This window comes from Prunus mume, linkage group LG5, assembly GCF_029339155.1.
Source record: "Prunus mume cultivar Tortuosa linkage group LG5, ASM2933915v1, whole genome shotgun sequence".
Taxonomy (NCBI): domain Eukaryota; kingdom Viridiplantae; phylum Streptophyta; class Magnoliopsida; order Rosales; family Rosaceae; genus Prunus; species Prunus mume.
In genome coordinates this window covers 18,783,552-18,805,143 of record NC_142702.1, presented here as the reverse complement: position 1 = coordinate 18,805,143, position 21,592 = coordinate 18,783,552, and the positions used below count along the sequence as shown (strand labels likewise).

General features: G+C 38.4%; 1 long non-coding RNA gene, 1 other non-coding gene and 1 pseudogene across 3 annotated transcripts; all 3 read left to right on the top strand.

Annotated features, from left to right (window-relative positions):
- Positions 1–5,918: 5,918 nt before the first annotated feature.
- On the top strand, positions 5,919–9,173 carry LOC148917221 (uncharacterized). The gene is made up of 3 exons (XR_016127508.1): positions 5,919–6,352; positions 6,437–6,574; positions 8,921–9,173. It is a non-coding gene; the product is annotated as an uncharacterized LOC148917221 (long non-coding RNA).
- Positions 9,019–9,125, top strand: LOC148917222 (small nucleolar RNA R71). The gene has a single exon (XR_016127559.1). It is a non-coding gene; the product is annotated as a small nucleolar RNA R71 (small nucleolar RNA).
- A 6,636-nt stretch (positions 9,174–15,809) lies between the features above and the next one.
- LOC107881147 (G-type lectin S-receptor-like serine/threonine-protein kinase At4g27290 pseudogene) lies at positions 15,810–20,198 on the top strand (annotated as a pseudogene). The gene is made up of 3 exons (XR_016126685.1): positions 15,810–15,968; positions 17,638–19,278; positions 19,427–20,198. The product of XR_016126685.1 is annotated as a G-type lectin S-receptor-like serine/threonine-protein kinase At4g27290 pseudogene (transcript).
- The last annotated feature ends 1,394 nt before the right edge of the window (positions 20,199–21,592 follow it).

Sequence of the window (21,592 nt, the reverse complement as noted above, 5' to 3'; positions counted from 1 at the left end):
TTTCAGTTTGTTCTTCACCAAATTCAGTTTCTATTTCATTTCCTCCAAGGTTGAATGGTATTGGAACAGATTCCTCTTGATCACTCTTCCAATTCCATGCCTTGTCCTCATTGAAAATTACACTCCTTGAGAGCACAATTTTTTTAGATTGCAAGTCATACACTCTGTAACCCTTTTCACAGCTTCCATATCCCATAAAAACTCCCTTTCTAGCCTTGTCATCAAACTTCTGCCTCAAGGGTGATGGAACATGAGTATAACAGATACAACCAAACACTTTCGGATGCTTGATTCCTGGCTTTCTTCCTGTGAATGCTTCAAATGGTGTTTTACTTAGCACAGATGTTGTAAAACATCTGTTTTGGAAGATACAGTGTACTTACGACTTCTGCCCAAAAAATCACAGGGATTCCTTTCTCTGTCATCATGGATCTTGCCATCTCACATATTGTTCTATTTCTCCTCTCAGCAACTCCATTTTGCTGAGGAGAGTAGGCAATGGTTAATTGCCTCTCCATTCCCATGCTTGTACAGAATTCTTGAAACTCATGTGAGGTATATTCACCACCTCTATCACTCCTTAGTTTTTTCAAACTAAATCCACTTTGCAATTCAACAAAGGCTTTGAATTTCTTGAACACATTAAAGGTATCAGATTTGTTTCTGAGAAAGTATACCCAACACATTCTTGAAAAATCATCAATGAATGTGATGAAGTACCTATTTCCACCAATTGACTCATTTTGCATTGGTCCACACAAGTCTGTGTGCACTAATTCCAGTGGACAGCTTGCTCTCCATGCTCCCTCTTTGTCAAACTTCTCTATGTGATGTTTTCCTGAAACACAACCTTCACACACATCCTTCATTTCGGTTAACATAGGTAGTCCAGCCACCATTTCCATCTGCTGCATTTTTTTCATGCTAACAAAATTCAAATGTCCAAGTCTTCTATGCCAGATCCAAGAATCTTCAATCACTGATGCTTTTCTAGCTGCAGCTGTCATAGATTCTAGTGAGAGAGGGAAGCATCTATTTCCTCCCATGACCACTTTAGCTACAACATTGTTGAGGCTGCCATCATAAAAAATAACAGCCATGTTACCCCCAAATAGGACATAGTAACCATGCTCCATCATTTGGCCTACACTCAATAGATTCTCATCCAAGCCCGGAACAAGCAACACTTCATGTATATACCTTCTCCCATGTTGAGTTTCAACTACTAGAGTGCCTTTTCCAGATGCTTGTACAAGATCTCCAGTGCCCATTTTAACTTTGCAAGTCACAGTCCTGTCAATGTTTATTAACACAGACTCTTGAGAAGTCATGTGGTTGCTGCAGGCGCTGTCCACAAACCATACACTTCCATTTTTCACACTTGCAGAGTGGCAAGCATAGAACATGGTGCCTGTGATTACCTCTTCCTCCTTTGCACAGTTAGCCACCTGCTTGTTGCCTTCACAGTCTTTTGCAGTATGACCAAACCTATTACATTTTCCACATCTAGGTTTGCCTTTGTGCCTGCACACACCAAAATGATACTTTTGACAGACTTGGCATTGTGGTTTCACACTTCCTTGACTGCTGCTACCTTGCTTGTTCTGAGAATTAAAACTATTGTTCCAATTTCCTCCAGCATTGTTATTCCAGCTTGAGCCATTGTTATTTTGAGACCAATTTGATCCCTTTTTGTCTTGTCCCTGCCACTTTTGATTTGGTCTACTCTGTGAGCCCTTATTAGAGCCATGAACTTGGTTATTTCCAACCTTGAGACTACTAAAAGCTCTCTCAGTTCCAGCCACTTTATCTCTTTCATCATGCAGGTCTTCCCTTTTATCATAAACCTTGACAGATGCAATAACTTCTTCAACTCTAAGAACATCAAGATCTCGAGTTTCTTCAATGATAGACACAATGGACTTATATTTTCTACTTAGACTCATCAAAAGTTTTTGCACAATTCTTGTTTCAGTCACATCTTCACCAAGAGATTTCAGATTATTCACAGTTCCAAAAAATCTAGCCAAATAGCTATCTAAGCTTTCACCATCAGTCATTCTCATATACTCAAAATCTGCTCTAACAGCTTGAAGTTTTACAGCTCTTACCTTTTTATCTCCTCTGAACTCTCTCCTCAAGATATCCCAAGCTCCTTTTGCAGTCTTTTCATTTCTGAATGAGACTCAGTGCCTTGGCATTTTTGATTCTGTCTTCTCTGGAGATAGTAGGTGCTTCCGCTGGAATTTGCTCAGCTTCACTTCCTTCACCTCCAGAGTCTTCTTCCTCCTCAATAACTGGCTGAGGTTGTACTCCGACCTCAACTACATCCCATAGATCATGTGCTATGAGGATGGTCTCCATTTTGACAGCCCAAAAATCATAGTTTGCACCATCAAACTGTGGAGTTCGTAGATCTCCACCTGAAGAACCTGATCCCACCATTTTCCTAGTGAGTCTTAGTGAACCAAACAATAAAAGAGCAACCTTTATCCCTTTTGGGAATTTTTTCAGGAAAGCTCTCTCTCTCACAGCTCACGCCTCTCTCGATTCGGACAGGAGCTCTGATACCATGTTGGTTTTTGGTATATTAAAAACGTTTATGCAGAAGAGAGAAGAAAAACCAGAGAGAATGAGAAAATGTTCTGTATTTTCTATATGCAGTGAGCGAAACCTGCTCTCATATACATGACTTAAGATGCCAAAATCAGGATCCTATATTTTAGGATACAAGAACTCATCTCCTACCATTCATAATGATTGGAGGCTACGATTCTTACACCTAGGCTAGAGTCTGTTAACATAGTACAGCTAAGAAACAGACAAAAAACCAGCTGTAGAAATTATCCCAAAATAGCTAGAGTAGCTAACGGCTACTTCCCAAAAGGGAAAGTTCTTCAATTCTTCATTCTTCTCAGGAACAATCTGCTGGATTGTCATCTGCAGTTTCTTATTAAGCTCAGTGAGTAGCTTAATTCTCAACAAAATCACCCACCATATGGTACCCGGATCTCACCATGCGTTGTTGCTCCTGCAAACTGTCACCCCACTAAGGCAAAGGACACGAATATTTATTTATGATCCTCAATAGGGCACGGATAACGGTTGTCGTACCATAATTGCAGAAAGATGGCAAACAGTTTGTAATGGTTCTTGATAGGATTTTTAGTACCTGCGCAAACAGGGTTAAAATCACTGAAAATACTTGCAAGAATACAAGGTAATTGTAGTATAGATGCTCATGCAAGGTCGTTGTCCCCAAAGATTGTTTGACTAATCTGTAATTAAACTAACTCTTAATTAATAACTAAAATAGATTTTATCAAAGATTTGAAGTTTATGAATTTGAAAAGATTAAACTAACAGTAAAAGAAATCTGAAAGTTGGGAAATAATAACAGCAAAGAAGAAAAACGATTTCTTTTTAAAGACTAAGAATTTAGAGAAAACTAGGGTTTAGCCAACACCATCGCAATCCTATGCAATCTTATCAATTACTTATGAATTTCCACATATATGCTTTGAAGGTTAGGTTTTCCTAATGCATACTTTCCTTGTGATGTTCAAGCGAAAACGTATATCTAACATGCAATCCGTCTGTGATGTTCAGATCAAATATAAACATGCAAGACTCATTAAGCTTTGTGAAAACCCTTTGAAAAACCATGCAACCCTTAAGAGCGTGATGTTCGCCTTAAGTGAACTTACAATTACTAATCACAAGAAGCCCTCCTCAATTTCAGGGTGATGTTCCAACAGAAATTGCATCAAATTACTTGTCTACATATCCTAATGGTGATCGGTCATTAAAATAGATAGATAGTTTTAAACACAGTGATTAATAATTCAAAGCAAACATGCATCCATTCATAAGCAAATTAATAAAACTACATATTCATGCTAAGGCTTACGGCCTCACCCTAGCAAAAGGAATTAGTTACACATAATCATAATTGAAATCCAAGAAAATATCATTCGAATGAGTAAGAATGAAAACACAAAGTAGCGAAAATCCAAAACCCTAGCAATTGCTCCAAAAGCCAAAAAAAGTTCTAAAAGGAGACCCCAAATTGCTGTGAAAAGAAGCTTAAATACCTCCTAAAACCTAGCTACCCAATCCCCACAAGGAAACTAAGTTAAAATAAAATAAGACTAGGAAATAAAGTCCAAATTGGATTAGGAGAATCTGCCCAAATCTGCCCAGCCACGTTTTGGTCTCAAATCTCCTCCAAATCTGGCCCAAGATAGCTCGTTTTAAAGATAAAAATATTCCGAACACTTCTCCAGAAGGCCACGAACCCATCCGAGGTCATCTTGGGCTCTAAAATCGCAATAAAAGCCCAAAATGTCATTATTTCAGCACAGTGCACTGCTCCTTTATTTATTCGCCAGGAAATCATCGCTTGGTGAAAAAGTCTGAAATTCTGACACGATCAAGTTAAGTGACTCACGAACGTCCTCCAACTGGAATTACTCCAAAATTCGTCCATTTGATTATGTTTTGCTCCAGAGGAAATTGAAAGACCTATATTAGAAATATAATTCAAAGTATCAAAATTCTTCCAAAATATTAACCAAAATATACTAAGAATGGGGTTAAATATATAATATAAAATCGACTCATCAAAATACCCTCAAACTTAGCTCTTTGCTTGTCCTCAAGCAAAACAAGACTCAAACAACAATAAAAACTTAACAAACTAGACATCTGGCTAACACTTTAACCAAAACAAAATTTCCACCTTCAAGTTGCAATCCATAGCGAATTTTAAAAACTAGAACATCTGTTCAAAAGATCCAATTAATCCCACCACAGAGTCTAAGCTATTTAGAATCAATTAGAAAAGAAATCACAAACTTCCTTCGGTGTAAAGTGAACCATCATAGTTAAGGAGACTTGACTAAAACCCTCATCTCTCATCCCTTTTATTCATACTTCACATATATTTCTTTTTCTTTTTTTTTTTTTTTTTCTTTTCTTTTTTTTTTTTTTTTCAGAATAGTGGTTGTGCAATGTTGGTTCCCTTAAGCTTTCGATCCAACCCATGTAGCGAGCTTTAGGTCAATGACTCCCAAACCACTAAGGCTTTAAGGCATTAGGTGTAGAACACCCCTAAGGACTTATTAACTCAAGCTGAAAAGGCTACGAAACCAACTAACCACCCTGCCTCATGCCAAAACTCTACCGTTTGACTCAAGAATCACTGCTGATTAGGCAGGACTGGCCCGGTTACTAGCAAAGCTTCAGGTGAGGCAATTATTACTTTATAACACATACTAACTTTATTTGTATAAAGAACAAAAATTAAAACACACTTAGACAAAAGTAAGTATTTCAATCTCACTCCCCAAAACCATGTTGGTGTGATGTGCAAATTTCAAAGTATAATTCATGAATTAGTGTCTAAGCAACAATAAATAGAAAAGACTCTATTGTGGGATTAATCTTTACCATGTCCATTTGCTCCAAAGTTTAAAATAATCTATGGATATTAACTTAAAAACAAAAATTTTAAACAAGACTCAAAAATAAAATAAACTCAAATTTTATTTCCCACCCCCAAACTTAAATCACACATTGTCCTCAAGGTGTGGAAAATAAACAAAGGAAACAACCAAAGAAGTAAATTAGGAGAGAAAGAAAATAATAATAAAATAAAATAAAAGAAAGGAACATAAAACAGAAACAGAGAGTAAAGAAAAGGAAAAGAAATAAAAGAAAACTAACACACCAGGATGATGAAAGCGAGGGACGCTGTGGTGATTCAAGGTCGGACGGTTGCTGCGTGTGGCGTAAAGGCACGACCAACTTAACCAAGTTCAAGGCGCTTGTGTCAAATCGAGCGACAACTACAATATAACCTGGTCGAGCTGCTGCATCTGTCATTTGAAAGATAATATATCCCCTTCTACCAGCCCGAGCTCAGAGCAGCAAGGGTTTCCTTTGTGAGACCCAGAAACCTTATTTCATAAGAAAGTTTCAATTGTTTTGTTTTTCAAACAATCGGTCAGAGTTAAAAGCCAAAGAAGGAGCCAAGCTTGTCAGTTGCTGGAAAATGGGGATTTGGGTTGGTGTATTTGAGTTGGGTTGAAGAACCCCATATCTGCGCAGATGCCTTACCCCCAATTTTCGCAGTGAAATCGACATTATACGGTGATGCGCTGAAGCTAGTGGCGGAAAATTCAATTCTTGGCACGTTTAGTAGCTGAAAGAGCCTGATCTGAAGGTGTTGGAAGCCTCTTGGGTACATGCCTCTGTCTCAAACCTCTGTCAAGCACCGTCACTAACGTCCACCTGCATCCATGATGGTCCTCGATCTCGCAGCACCAATGTCGTCCGATATCATCCAAAGGTAAGAGTAATTCCAGAATTTGTGTTGGGTCTTGATCTGTAAAGAAGTGTGATATGTAGAGATGTGCGTTCTTTGTCCCTGCAGGTACTCATATTGGTGCTCGATGTGTAAGGTCTGCGGATCCAAGAGAGATTCAAGGGAAAGGGAAATAAACATACAAGCTCGAAGGAAAAAAAAAAAAAACAAAAAGCCCTTAGGACCCCCAATCCGTGCATCTCATAGGTATAATTTCGAATCCCTTGCATCTTTGAGTGAGCGCTTGTTAATTGCCTGAATGGCCAGCATAGTGTATATGTGGTGATGTAATGTAGACTTGCTGCTGGGTGCATGATTCCAGTGTAGACTTGCTGCTGGGTGCAGAGATTCCAGCGTAGGATTTTTTTGCTTTTGATGTTTGCTTTGCTGATTGTTGTGTCCTGCATTGAATTAATGGTGTGTTAGGAATAGAAAGAAAATAAAAACATCTAGTTAAAGAAAACAACAAATATATATATATATATATATTTTTAAAAAAAATTAAAAAGAGTAAAGAGTTTAGAAAAATTGGGTTGCCTCCCAATAAGCGCTTTATTTTAAGTCTGTAGCTAGACTTTGCAGAAGCATGGTGGTCAAATCACTGGTTCCTTCAGAGTCAAAGACTCGTTTGCAGTGTCAAAGGGTGTCTCCACGTAGGGTTTCAGCCTGTGACCGTTGAACTTGAATGTGTTGCCTTGAGCTTCATTAGTGATTTGAACTGCTCCATGAGGAAAAACTTGAGTCATCAGGTAGGGTCTAGTCCAGCGAGATTTTAATTTCTTTGGAAATAACTTGAGCCTTGAATTGAATGTCAGAACCTTTTGTCTCGGCTGAAAGTCCTTCCGTAAAATCTGACTGTCATGAAATGCCTTCATTCTTTCCTTGTAGATGCGAGAACTATTAGAAGCATCTTGACGAATTTCCTCTAGCTTATTGAACTGCAATTTTCGCTTTTTCCCAGCAAATGGTTTATCAGATTGACCTGTTTTTGAATTGGCATAAAATTGTCTTGAACCATACTGTCTACCACATCAATGCGCATGCATTCTTGCTGTTCAGCAGGATGTTTTGCTGCCTCAAACAAATTAAACACCACAGATTGGTCCTGAACCCTTAGAGTCAATGTTCCAGCTTCCACATCAATTAAAGTCCTAGCAGTGGCCATAAACGGCCTCCCCAAAATAATAGGTGTTTGAAGGTCTTCGTCCATGTCTAGAACCACAAAATCTGCTGGTAGATAAAGATTATCAACCTTTATAATTAGATCTTCAATAACACCTCTTGGATAAGTAATTGAACGATCAGCTAGTTGAAGTATCATTGATGTAGGCTTTAAATCTCCTTGCCCCAATCGCTGGAAAACAGAAAAAGGCATCAGATTAATACTTGCACCCAAATCAATTAAAGCACTTTTAAAATTAGAATTTCCAATAGTGCAAGAAATATTAGAACTCCCTGGATCTTTTTCTTAGGTGGCAATTTGTGTAGCAAAACTGCTGCACTGCTCATCAAACGACTTTGTCCAAATCTGAAAACTTCTTTTTCTTGCTGCAAACTTCCTTCAAAATTTGGCATATGATGGAATTTTCTTGATTGCATCCAGTAATGGAATATGTTGATTTGAACCTTGGATAATGTCTGCATAAAGTCCTTGAGCTGCTGGTCCTTTGCTTTTGGCTTCAAACGTTCTGGATATGGAATTGGGGCCTCATAAACACGCTCAGAACTTGTTTTGGAACAGTTTCTGGATCTGCCATTTATGTTTTTCGCAGATTTTGGTAGGTTCTGCTGCTGCAAAATTTTCTATATTATCCTCCACTGCTTGTTGCTCCTTTTCAATGCTATTTTCACGATTGTCATAGCTTTTTCCACAACGTAAAGTCCGAACAACGTTGCAAACTTCACGTCCATTTGGATTAGGAATTGTTTGACTAGGAAATTTGCCTTTGTCTCTGTCTGAAATCTGTGCAGCTAGCTGGCCAAATTGTTGCTCCAAATTTTTAATTGATGCTTCAACATTTTGAAATCTTTGATTGTTACCCTCGATGAATGATTGAGTTGTTGCTGCCAATTTAGCTAGTTGATCATCCAGAGATGGTTTGGAGGGAACAAAAGGTTTTTGGGCATGCTGGAATGGTTTTGCATTATTCTGATTGTCACCCCATTTGAAATTAGGATGATCCTTCCATCCTGGATTGTAATGATTGGCATATGCATCATTCCTAGGCCTTTGATAGCTGTTCATCATATTGACATGTTGTTCAACAAGCTCTGGGTAGGAGTCTCTATGTGGGCAGCCCATTATGTCGTGTGTAGCCATGCTGCAGATAGTGCAAACTGTTGTTGCAGGTGGCTGCTGTGTAGAACTTGCCATCTGTTGTAGAATAATGTCAAACTTTGCATCAATTTTCTTCTCCATTTGTGCCATTTGTGCAGACATGTTAGGAGATCCTGCTGATAACTCAAAAATTCCCCTTTTCTGTGAATGTTCTGCTGCCCATTGTTGAGATTCTGTAGCCATCATATCAAATAATTCAAATGCTTCTCTTGCAGATTTATTTGACAACGATCCTCCAGCTGATGCATTCACATGACTCTTAGATGTTGGATTAAGCCCATCAAAGAAAATATTCATCTGTGTATCTGAATCAATATTAACATGTGGACACTTTATGTACATCTCTGTATATCTTTCCCATGCTTCATGAAACTCTTCATTAGGCTTCTGTGTGAATGTCAAAATCTCTCTCTTGTAATTCAATGTCTTGGATGCTGGATAATATTTGTTCAGGAATTTTGTGTGTAACTGCTGCCAAGTAGTAATGCTATTAGCTGGTAGAGTAAATAACCAAGTTTCTGCCTTGTCTTTCAAAGTGAAAGGAAAAAGACGTAACTTGATAGCTTCAGCAGAAAAACCCCTAATCAAAATATTCTTGCAACCCACAATAAATTTTGCAATATGTATGTTTGCATCTTCATTAGGCAGCCCACGGAATGTTGGTAAAATCTCAAGCATGTGGTGCTTGATCTCGAACGAATCACCCTCTTCCTGGGTCGGATAGACTATGCAATTAGGAACATCAGTGGCACGGGCTGCCAATGACTCTCTGAGTGGTCTACCATTGCAGGTAATTCTAACGCCATGTTACCTCGTCTACAAACAAATTCTGCAGAAAAGTGTCCTGCAGTGAACAGTCCCAGGCCCAATTAACTTCTCTTATGCATGCGCGAATGCGCTCAGTTACGGATCAAATCAGATAAGATGTGCAGTTCGATCCGTGCAGACCATGCAGTTTGCGAGAATCAAATTGATTCAAATTTTTTTTTTCATATTAATATTTTGACGAAAATTAAAAAAAAAACAGAAAAAGTGTAAACAAAATCAACTAAGAATATGATAAAAACAAATTAGTTAAAACAATCCCCGGCAACGGCGCCAATTTCTTGATAGGATTTTTAGTACCTGCGCAAACAGGGTTAAAATCACTGAAAATACTTGCAAGAATACAAGGTAATTGTAGTATAGATGCTCATGCAAGGTCGTTGTCCCCAAAGATTGTTTGACTAATCTGTAATTAAACTAACTCTTAATTAATAACTAAAATAGATTTTATCAAAGATTTGAAGTTTATGAATTTGAAAAGATTAAACTAACAGTAAAAGAAATCTGAAAGTTGGGAAATAATAACAGCAAAGAAGAAAAACGATTTCTTTTTAAAGACTAAGAATTTAGAGAAAACTAGGGTTTAGCCAACACCGTCGCAATCCTATGCAATCTTATCAATTACTTATGAATTTCCACATATATGCTTTGAAGGTTAGGTTTTCCTAATGCATACTTTCCTTGTGATGTTCAAGCGAAAACGTATATCTAACATGCAATCCGTCTGTGATGTTCAGATCAAATATAAACATGCAAGACTCATTAAGCTTTGTGAAAACCCTTTGAAAAACCATGCAACCCTTAAGAGCGTGATGTTCGCCTTAAGTGAACTTACAATTACTAATCACAAGAAGCCCTCCTCAATTTCAGGGTGATGTTCCAACAGAAATTGCATCAAATTACTTGTCTACATATCATAATGGTGATCGGTCATTAAAATAGATAGATAGTTTTAAACACAGTGATTAATAATTCAAAGCAAACATGCATCCATTCATAAGCAAATTAATAAAACTACATATTCATGCTAAGGCTTACGGCCTCACCCTAGCAAAAGGAATTAGTTACACATAATCATAATTGAAATCCAAGAAAATATCATTTGAATGAGTAAGAATGAAAACACCTGAAAGTAGCGAAAATCCAAAACCCTAGCAATTGCTCCAAAAGCCAAAAAAAAGTTCTAAAAGGAAACCCCCAAATTGCTGTGAAAAGAAGCTTAAATACCTCCTAAAACCTAGCTACCCAATCCCCACAAGGAAACTAAGTTAAAATAAAATAAGACTAGGAAATAAAGTCCAAATTGGATTAGGAGAATCTGCCCAAATCTGCCCAGCCACGTTTTGGTCTCAAATCTCCTCCAAATCTGGCCCAAGATAGCTCGTTTTAAAGATAAAAATATTCCGAATGCTTCTCCAGAAGGCCACGAACCCATCCGAGGTCATCTTGGGCTCTAAAATCGCAATAAAAGCCCAAAATGTCATTATTTCAGCACAGTGCACTGCTCCTTTATTTATTCGCCAGGAAATCATCGCTTGGTGAAAAAGTCTGAAATTCTGACACGATCAAGTTAAGTGACTCACGAACGTCCTCCAACTGGAATTACTCCAAAATTCGTCCATTTGATTATGTTTTGCTCCAGAGGAAGTTGAAAGACCTATATTAGAAATATAATTCAAAGTATCAAAATTCTTCCAAAATATTAACCAAAATATACTAAGAATGGGGTTAAATATATAATATAAAATCGACTCATCAGTTCTCAGGGTGAATAGGTTTCCCAGAACCTATGAATAGGTTTCCCAGAACCTATGATGGGTCAAGAAAGGGTTGCTAGACTAGAGAAAACGAGAATGGAGAAACTTGAAAGTACGGATTGAGGAATTAAAGGGGTAGTTGAATGACGCATATCAACAAAATGTTTATATGATGGGACAAAAGTTCGACATATGAATGGTGAACTTTCTACTGCAATTAAGGAAAAGGAGATTTACTGGAAGCTCAAATCTCGAGTGCAATGGCTACAGGAAGGGGATAAGAATACCAAATTCTTTCACTAAAAAATGATGGCACGAAGACGTTTGAACCGAATGTATGGATTAGAGGACCAAAGTGGAATTTTGAGGGAAGGTGAACATGAGATTAATAATATTGCTACCAATTATTTTATGGAAATTTTCTGTACAAGCAACCCCTCAGCTATTCATGAATCACAGATTGTGTGGCCAAGCATATATGCGACAGTGGCACATAGGGAGATGCTGGATAAGATGGTGACTTAGGATGAAATAATTTCGGCCATGAAGGAATTACACCCAACTATAGCCCATGGCCCTGATGGTTACAAGGGTAGGTTTTTTTTTTTTCCAGAAATATTGGGATGTTGTTGGCAAGGACATAATTGGCATGGTGCAAGGTTTTTTTCATACTAGAAGGATGACAAGGAAAATAAATCAAACACATATTGTGCTCATTCCAAAGGTCCCCAATTCGAGAAAAATGACTCAATAGCGACCCATATCTTTATGCAATATTCTGTACAAACTTATTTCTAAAGAGTAAATTACTTAAATGGTCCTCAAACTTATACATGATTTATATTTTGGTCCCTCAATTAAATTATTCGTTCAAATGGTCCATTAACTCTATATTATTCGCTTCATTGGTCCCACCGTCTAATTTTCTATTAGATTTAACCAAATTTAGGGTAAACATGACTTTTCATAATTAACAATTAAAAATAAGGTTAAAATAAATACAAAATTAGAAAAAATTGAAGAAAAGGAGGAAGAATAGAAGAAGAAGAAGAAGAAGAAGAAGAGAGAGAGTTGATGGACGAAATGACCAATTTGCCCTCATATTTAATGGAAATATTGACAGAATGTAACGGTAGGACCAATGAAGCGAATAATATAGAGTTGATGGACCATTTGAACGAATAATTTAATTGATGAACCAAAATGTAAATCGGGTATAAGTTTGAGGACCATTTGAGTAATTTACCCTATTTCTAAAATTATGTCTAACATACTGAAACATGAGTTGCCAAAGATAATTAGTCTGAATGAGTCTGTTTTTGTTAAGGACAGGATTATTGTTGACAATATTTTAACTGTCCATGAAATTCTTTACTCATTGAAAGCGATCAAAGGAGCAGAAAACCGTCATATCGCCCTGAAACTGGACATGCCCAAGGCTTATGATCAAGTGGAATGGGTGTTTTTGGAGGCTACGATGAGGAAAGTTGGCTTTGGGAATAGACATGCTCTTGGATTGTGGAATGTATCTCAACTGTTACGTATAGTCTCTTGATTAATATAGAACCCATGATTCTTGTTATTCCAACGAGAGGCTTGCGGCAAGGATACCCTTTATCTCCCTTTCTGTTTCTTCTTTGTGCGGAGGGCTTATCTGCAATGATCAATAGTTATGAGGAACGTGGGGATATCTGGGGCTTCCGATTTCATTCGAGAGGTAGAAGCATAACTCATCTATTCTTTGCGGATGGTTTCGTCTTGTTCTGTAAGGCAAGAGCAGAAAAGGTGGCATGTTTCAAACATATTCTGAAATGCTATGAGGAGGGCTCAGGCCAACATATAAATTTAGAGTAAAGTTTCATTTTATTTAGCCATAATTGCCCCTGAAGAACTCAACAAAAATTGAAAACTATTTTGGGGGTGCAACAGTGCAATGATTTTGGTAAATATTTGGGCATACATGCAGACTTTAGGGCTTCGAAAAAAGCGGTTTTTGATGAGGTGCGGAGGAAAATTAGGGTGAAACTCAACAGCTGGTTAGAACAGTTTTTGTTACAGGCTGGGAAGAAGATCATGATTAAGGCGGTAGCCATGGCTATGCCGAACTTTGCCATGCCTTGCTTTAAATTACCGGTTAGTTTATGTAAAGAAATTGAACAGGACATTGCTAAGTACTGGTGGAAGAGTAACAAAGATTAAAAAAAGGCACTCACTGGGTTAGCTGGCCGAAGCTTAGTGCCATGAAAAAGGCATGTGGTATGGGTTTTTGAGACTTAATGGTTTCAATCTTGCTATGCTTTCCAAAGTAGGATGGAGAGTTGTGCAACATCCTGAATCCTTACTTGCTGTGGTTTAGCATGACAAATATTTCTTTGGAAAGGTCTTCCTGTCTGCTCAGGGGTGGTAAGGCATGTCATGGGGCTAGAACGAGCTGATTCAAGGGCGAAGAATTTTGGAGTCTGGTGTACGATGGAGAGTTGGTAATGGAGAGAAGATTTGGGTGTCTCGTGACAGGTGGGTTCCTATTCCGTGGTATTTCAAGACCACAGCGAGACACCCCAATTTTCCTAGGATGCTCCATTAACTTATATATTGACTACGCGCCACTGGAAACAAGAGGTGATCAATGATTGCTTTTACCAGAAAGAGGCACAAAGTATACTGGAAATGGACATTAGTTGTTGGATCTATCCAGATAAACTGATATGGCATTTTACCAAAAATGGGAGCTATACTATCAAGTCTGGGTATGAGGTAGCATCGAATTTACAGCGAAATGGCGAGTTGGGGTGAAAAGGTGAGGGAGAGTGTAGTAAATAAGGGACACAATGGAAGCTCTGGAAAGTGATATGGGGGATCAAAGTGCCAAACAAGTTAAGATCGTTCTTATGGAGGGCCTGTGTAATTCTCTTGCAGTTCAGGCTAATCTATGCCGAAGGCATATCGATGTGGAGGATTTCTGTGCTTGATGTGGACGATAAAATGAGACACATGAACATATATTGTTTCAGTGTGATTATGCAAGAGTTTTCTAGTTTGCCACTCCCTTCTAGCTCCAAGGGGGGTTTGCTGGCCTGTTAGGAGGAGGTGGTGAAACAGTTTGGTTGATATGAAAGAGCAACGGAGGTTCTGAGAATGGTTGTGGTGGGATTGTGGCAACTTTGGAAAAGTAGAAACAGAGGGGTTTTTGAGGGGACACATGTTGATCCTGTGGAGACTCTTCAGACGTTTTTCGCTCAATGTCAGGAGTGTCAAGAGATGCTTGATGCCCGGGCTCCTCAGTTTGGTGATCTTCCTAGACCACCTGAGGAAGTGCACAAGGTTTAGGAATGGTGGAAAAAACCACCAGCTGGAGTGATCAAAGCCAATTCTGATGCGGCTTGGAAGGCATAGAATAGAAAATGTGGTATTGGCTGGGTGATCAGAGATGATTTTGGTTGGATGGTTCAGGGGGATGGTATTGGTAATATGATGGCAAGTTCAGCTCTGATGATGAAGGCTGAGGCCATCCGCAAAACCTTGAAGGTCTGCTCTGGAAGTGGGTATGGTAAAATAGAAACTGAATTTGACTCTTTGAAAGTAGTTCAGATGCTTTCTGGTCAGAGATAACCTGATGCGGATGTGGAAGGGATCATCTATGATGTACTGATGTGGACGCAGACAGTCCAGCAGGTGACTTTCCTTTACACACCGCGTAATTGCAATAAGATGGCTCACCAAGTTGCTGCCTATGCATTTCGTAATGGGGGTTGTTCTAGTTGGGGCCAACTTGGCCTGCAATGGCTATTTAATTTCCTTGCAATGGATGTAAACGTTTACATCCGCTTTTATTAAAGTTGCTTCCGACTTTGGAAAAAAAGAAGAAGGAAACTGTCATCAGCAAATAAAATGTGGTGAACCTTAAGAGCATCACGACAAATAGCGATACCAGATAGCTTTCCTTCACGATCATGCTGGGCAATCAAAGAAGAGAGGCCTTCAACACACAGAAGGACGAGTTAAGGGGAGAGTGGGTCCCTCTGGAGGGAAAAAGACGCCTATGAGGCTCACCATTAATGAGAAAAGAGTAACTAACAGAATAAACACAAGCCATGATCAGTTTGACCCACGTATGAGAGAAACCAAGCCGCAACATAAGCGCTTCAAGAAACCCCCATTCAACTCTATCAAAAGCCTTGCTAAGGTCCAACTTGAGGGCCAAAAAACCCGTCTTTCCAAGACGCTTATTGTGGAGAAAATGACCAATCTCAGAAGCCACAAGGGTGTTGTCAGGAATGAGACGACTAGGAACAAAAGCACTCTAAAAAAGGGAGATTATTTTTTTTACGACCATGGCTTTAAACGGTTAGCCAAGACTTTCTTGCCAATTTTGTAAATGGCATTACATAATCTAATAAGACGCATCTGGGACAAGTTCACCGGATCCTTGACCTTGGGAATCAGAGTCGAAATTGACCTCGTTCAATAAACGACTCGAGGAGAGAAAAAAGATGACAGCAGAGGTCACATCTGGACCCACAATATGCCAGTATTGTTGGAAGAAGAGTGGGGACAACTATCGGGGCCAGGGGATTTGGATGGGTGCATCTGGAATAAGGCCTCACGAATTTCTTCTTGGGAGTATGGCTGCATCAGAGATAAGTTCATCTCTACTGGGACACAAAGGGAAATAACAGATAAGGTTTTCTGTAGAGCACTACAGAGAATGCCATGGGAAAGGAAAATATCACCAAAGTAATTTAGGACAGTAGCTTCAATCCCAGCAAGGGTCTCTTGCCAAACGCCCACAGAATCAAAAGCCCCTTGATACTGCTGTGGTTTAGTGAGCTGATTGATGTAAGAAATTTCACTGAAAATGGGCAAGATATTTATTTTAGAATGGCAGCATCAGAACTAGGTATCGAGTCATTTTTAATCTCAAAAGTCAGTGTGTTAATGCAAATTTTAAAGAAAACAAGAGAAAAAAAGAAACATCTTTGGATATGGAACAGTCAATTGGGAGTTATCCATCTCTTCATGATCATGTACAAAAATTAAGGTCAAAACATATCAAACCCAAAGGTTGTTACTCTATAATTTTGGATTTGGACACAATTATCAAACTCTACTTTCAAAATTCGTCTGTTAAAATCAATGGATGATAGACATTACAGAAGGTTTTTTTTTTATCAATATCTAACTTCTCACTCTTTTTTGCTTTCAATTATATTTCCTGCCTAGATCATGAAGACTACACAACAATCAGTGCTAAACCTGCTAAACCCAATTTTCGCCCCGGGGGGTTACACCACTTGGGTTATATTTTATAGTCTCATTGAACGTGAAGAAAGTAAGAATCATCCATAGTAGGCAGTATTGTGTCATCTCCTGTGCTCCTCCTGCGTGTAGCTCTGTTTTTTCTAATGTTTGGAAGAAGCAGCACCAGATAGATGGTAAGTTGTTTTCTAGTCTTCTTTGGAAAATAGAGAGCATCTTGGTTATTTGAAAATTTAACTACAATGGCCTATTGCGATATAGATGACATGATGTTAGAATTGAAAAAAATATAAATGCTCTTATTGGTACTTCTCTTGGGCATTTGTCTATTAAAGTCAAATGTGGGGTTCATGTCTTCTACTCTCTTTTTTTAACCCATTTGGCAACTCACTTAAGTATTAACTTGAGGGAGAAAAAAAAAACTGAAAGAGAGAAAAAGATAAGAAGAATTAAAACAAGTATACAATTCAGAAAATTGCAGCTTCCTTTGAGTTGATTTGGTATTTGATTCCGGAAGACTAACCAAGTGAGTGGATGACCATTGACCACAAATGATTTAGATTTTTCTACTAGAGGAACGCTCCTAATTGTCAATTGTCAGGCAAGACACCATCATTCTTGAACTAAATTTGAAGTAAGCCCACTTTTGATTGAAGAGAATTTTCTCCATTTCACACTGGAGAGAGTGATGTTTATTTCCATTCAATTACGCATCTAAATTTGGTATGACGTGCATCGATATTGTCGATAATGCATCAGTAACGTGTTTACATTGATACTTGATATTGTGTCAAAATAAATTCTACTCCAAGCTACAGTGAAGGGGGATCCCTTATGAGAAATTCAACCTATTTATCTGTCCTTGAAACTTTAGTAATTTGTCTCCCCACTATTCAACTTTAGTATTGAAAGGTTACTAATTGTCTTCCCAGCTACTCAACTTAACTATATACTGTAGGGTTCTACTTTCTAATCAAGTATTGCCAATGCTGCTAATTGTGAAATTTTTAAAGGTCAGAGAGTTACAGACAAAGCTTTACCAAATTAATACAATTATCTTCTAATTAGAGTCAGACTCTGCATATATAGTGCAGATTAAAAGAAACACACCCCTCACTAGTTCATCAGGTGTATTCAAGTTGAGCAGCCCTGGAATTCTTGTCCCTGTCGACCATAAGAACACTACAGGCCTTCCAACACATCAAGTTCTGCACAGAATCCAGTGGCACAACTTTTGGATTCCAGAAATCTTGTTGTGATAGATGGCAATGGTCATAATGACCCTGATAATATTTTATGGCAGAGTTTTGATTACCCAGGTGATACATTAATACCAGGTATGAAGCTTGTTAGGAACAAAATCCCAGGTTTTAATTGGCATTTTACACCCTGGAAAAGCCCCAGGATCCTTCTCAAGGACATTATGCATATCAACTTGGTCCTTATGGATACCATGAATTAATTCTGAGGGAGGGTTCTGTTATAAAATATCGGACTGCACCATGGAATGGAATCCAATAGTGGGATGCATAATTTAAATCCAACATATGATTTTGTGTTGGATAATGATGATAAAGTATATTATGGTTATAAGCTTCTAACAGCTCAACTATTTTCAGGTTGGCGTTAACTCAAGATGGATTTGGGCTGAGCTACATCGAGAGTGATGGAAACCAAGGTTGGGTCGTTTATCTAATAGCAACGACTGACATCTGTGACAAATATGGAATATGTGGTCCGAATGGTGCATGTAGTATTGACAAGTCCCCAGTATGTAGCTGCTTGAAAGGATTTATACCAAACTTTCAACAAGACTGGGACTTGGTGGATTGGTCATATAGCTGTGTGAGAAAGAGCCAACTGAATTGCAGTGGAGACATCTTTAAGAAGTACTCTGGGGTGAAATTGCCAAGTACAGAACAATCCTGGTAAACACAAGTATGAACCTCAAGGAATGTGAGATGATGTGCATGAACATCTGCTCCTGCACCGCTTTTTCAAATTTGGATATCTGAGATGGAGGAAGGGGGTGCTTGCTGTGGTTCAGCGATCTGGTTGATATAAGATATTCCAATATAAATGGGCAAGATATTTACATAAGAATGGCTTCATCAGAACTAGGTATGGAATCATCTTGCTGTTTAAAACAAAGTTTGAAAGAAAAATAAAAGCCACCAAGGAAAAAAGAAGAAAGAAATCTTCCAACAGTGACATGATTAGAAACAAGATAGAGCCAGAAAACTTTTGACATTATTAGAAAAATATTTCTTTAGAATTGTCTCAGAAACTAGCATTAATTGTTCGTTGGATGATAAAAAGTAAAGATTTTTTTCTTTATGAATTTCTGACTTCTCAATCTTCTGCTTTCAAATACTTCATTCCTAGATCAAGGACACAATACAAAGATCATAGTAACCAGTACTGTGTTGTCTACTGCACTGCTGATCCTGGGCCTAACCCTGCTATTATATGTGAGGTCTCTTCTGCCCCCTCCATTTTCTAAGATAGGTAGGTTCAGTTCTATAGAAAAATTTTGCTGTTGCCTCTCTGGTTTCTAAGCTAAGGTTCCATGCTACATTATTTACTTCACTACATACTTCACAGGAGAACTGAAGCCCGGCCAAAAGGAAGATCTGGAATTACCATTATTTGACTTGGCCACTGTTGTTTGTGCAACCAAAAACTTTTCAAACAACAATAAACTTGGAGAAGGTGGTTTAGGATCAGTCTTTAAGGTAAAATCAAACATAGTCCTCCCCACAATTAAATTTGACAGTTTCCACATGTCATTTGGGTCAGGACTATGGATACAAGTCGTATATTGAACGTCTGTGAACAAAAGAGTATGGATTTTGGTCATCATATGTGGCTAATGGATTTCAGGGTACATTAAAAGATGGAGAAGAAATAGCTGTGAAAAGGCTCTCAAAACATTCTACACAAGGACTCAATGAGTTGAAGAATGAGGTTACACATGAGGAGAAACAGAGGATTTCAATGAGTTGAAGAATAGGTGAGTTGGTGCTAGAGATAGCGAGTGGGAAGAGGAACAAAGGATTTACTCATTACTTGTTTCTGTTTCTTCTTTTAATTAAGCACAACAGTTTTGAACTTTTGAGGAATTCGTTTAGGCATGGATGCTATACACAGAAAGCGGGTCCATTGAAGTGCTTGATACATCAGTAGGGGACTCCAGTGATCCACATGAAGTTGTGAGATCAATTCATGTAGGTCTTTCAAGTGTGCAGCGTAACCCGGCAGATAGACCGAGCATGCCAGCTGCAGTTGTAATGCTGAGTGGTGAACGGTCATTGCCTCAACCTCAAAAACCTGGTTTTTATAATGAAGGGATCTCAATGAACTGGAAGTCAATCCTTCTTCTAAAGCATTTTCAGTTAATGCAGTCACAGTCCTTTTACACTAATGGAGGCTCGATAAACAATATTTCATGTTGGTGTGTTAATTTGGTGCTTTTGAAGTCAGTTTGAAAAGTTAAATATAATTAAGAGATTCCCAACCCATGCATTAGCAAATGCACCCTCTATTTTTTTTTTTTTTTGTTTCCTTCAGAGTTGAGGTGGAGTTCACACTACAGAAACACAGATGCTGATACATGAACAAATGTAAAAGCTTAAATGAATTAGATTTTTCACTTGAGGCGGTGTAATATTTCAATTTTTTTTTCTGTTCTTTAGTGGGTTGGTTTTGTGTTCCTACGCAAGAGGAGGAGACAAATCTTTCATATATATTTTTTTCTATCAGCAAACAAGAGGGCATGATCAAAAAAATCTATAACAGAAATGCAATATCCAAAGAATGAAAAGCAGTCCAACCAAGAAGAACCATCAATGAATGAATATCGAATGCATAAAGATTTATCAAGTTTCAAGCAAGAAGAACCAAACCAATCAATCTATTGCTTAACCAAACCAGAAATAAATCGTCAGAATTTGAGATTGGGACCTAAAAACCGAACCTTGTTATTGGAAAGAACATAGAAACTCCATGATAGGATAGCTTCATCATTTCCTTCCACTGAAGACAGACACCAAGTCAGCAAATTTTGTATTTTTTTCTTCTGTGCCAGGCCGTCAATGCGAAGAGAGAAGAGAATAAGGCGGAGTTGGGAGAGGGAGGAATTGTCGTAGTTGTCGTTGGTGTGGTGAGGTAAACATGTCGTTTGGGAGAGAGCCTAGAGAGAAGAGAATAAGGCGGGAAACAGGGAGAGGAATGGAATTAGATGAATTAAGAGTCTCATGATCTCTTCTTCTATGGACTTGACTTGTGCTTGCTTCGGCTTCTCAATCTCAATCTCAAGCTCAAATTTGTAGCTAAACTTTTTCAATTTAGGGTTTCAGACTTCCAGTCAATCGCAGTGTTCGAAAAATCGGTCTAGGCGCTAGGCGGCTAGGCGGGCGCTAGGCGGCTAGGCGGGCGCTAGGCGGCTGGGCGGGCCTCCTAGGCGGGTTGGGTCTTTTTTGGGTGCCGAACTCGGAGGACGAAGCAGCCGAAACCAAAGAAAACAAATCGAAGCTCGAGTTGATAGAGAGGCGAAATGGCTGTGACTGCGTCTGCAAGCTCCGTCCCCTGCGAGTGCAAGCTTCGTGTTGGATTGGAATATATTTACAGAGTATAGCCGAGCGGCTATACGCTTTAAATATTCCAATTTATTAATATTAAAAGCGTATAGCCGCACGGCTATACTTTTAAAAGATCCTATACTCTTAAAATATTCAAATATATTAATATTTAAAGAGTATAACCACCCGGCAATACATTTAAAAGATTCGAATGTTTTAGAAAGTACAGCCGCGCGGCTATAACTTTTTAAATATACAATTTTGTCATATCATTTTAGGGTTTAGGGCTAAAATACCACTTTAGCCTATTGACCTAGAGTTATTTCTTCAATTATTTTATTTGTACATGAGATATTGGGGAATGAGAATTTAAATTATTTATTATACCTCTCATTCTAATGATTTCCAGCTATTAGCCCATTGGGCACATTTTATTTCTAACAAATAATACACGTTAAACCCAATTACA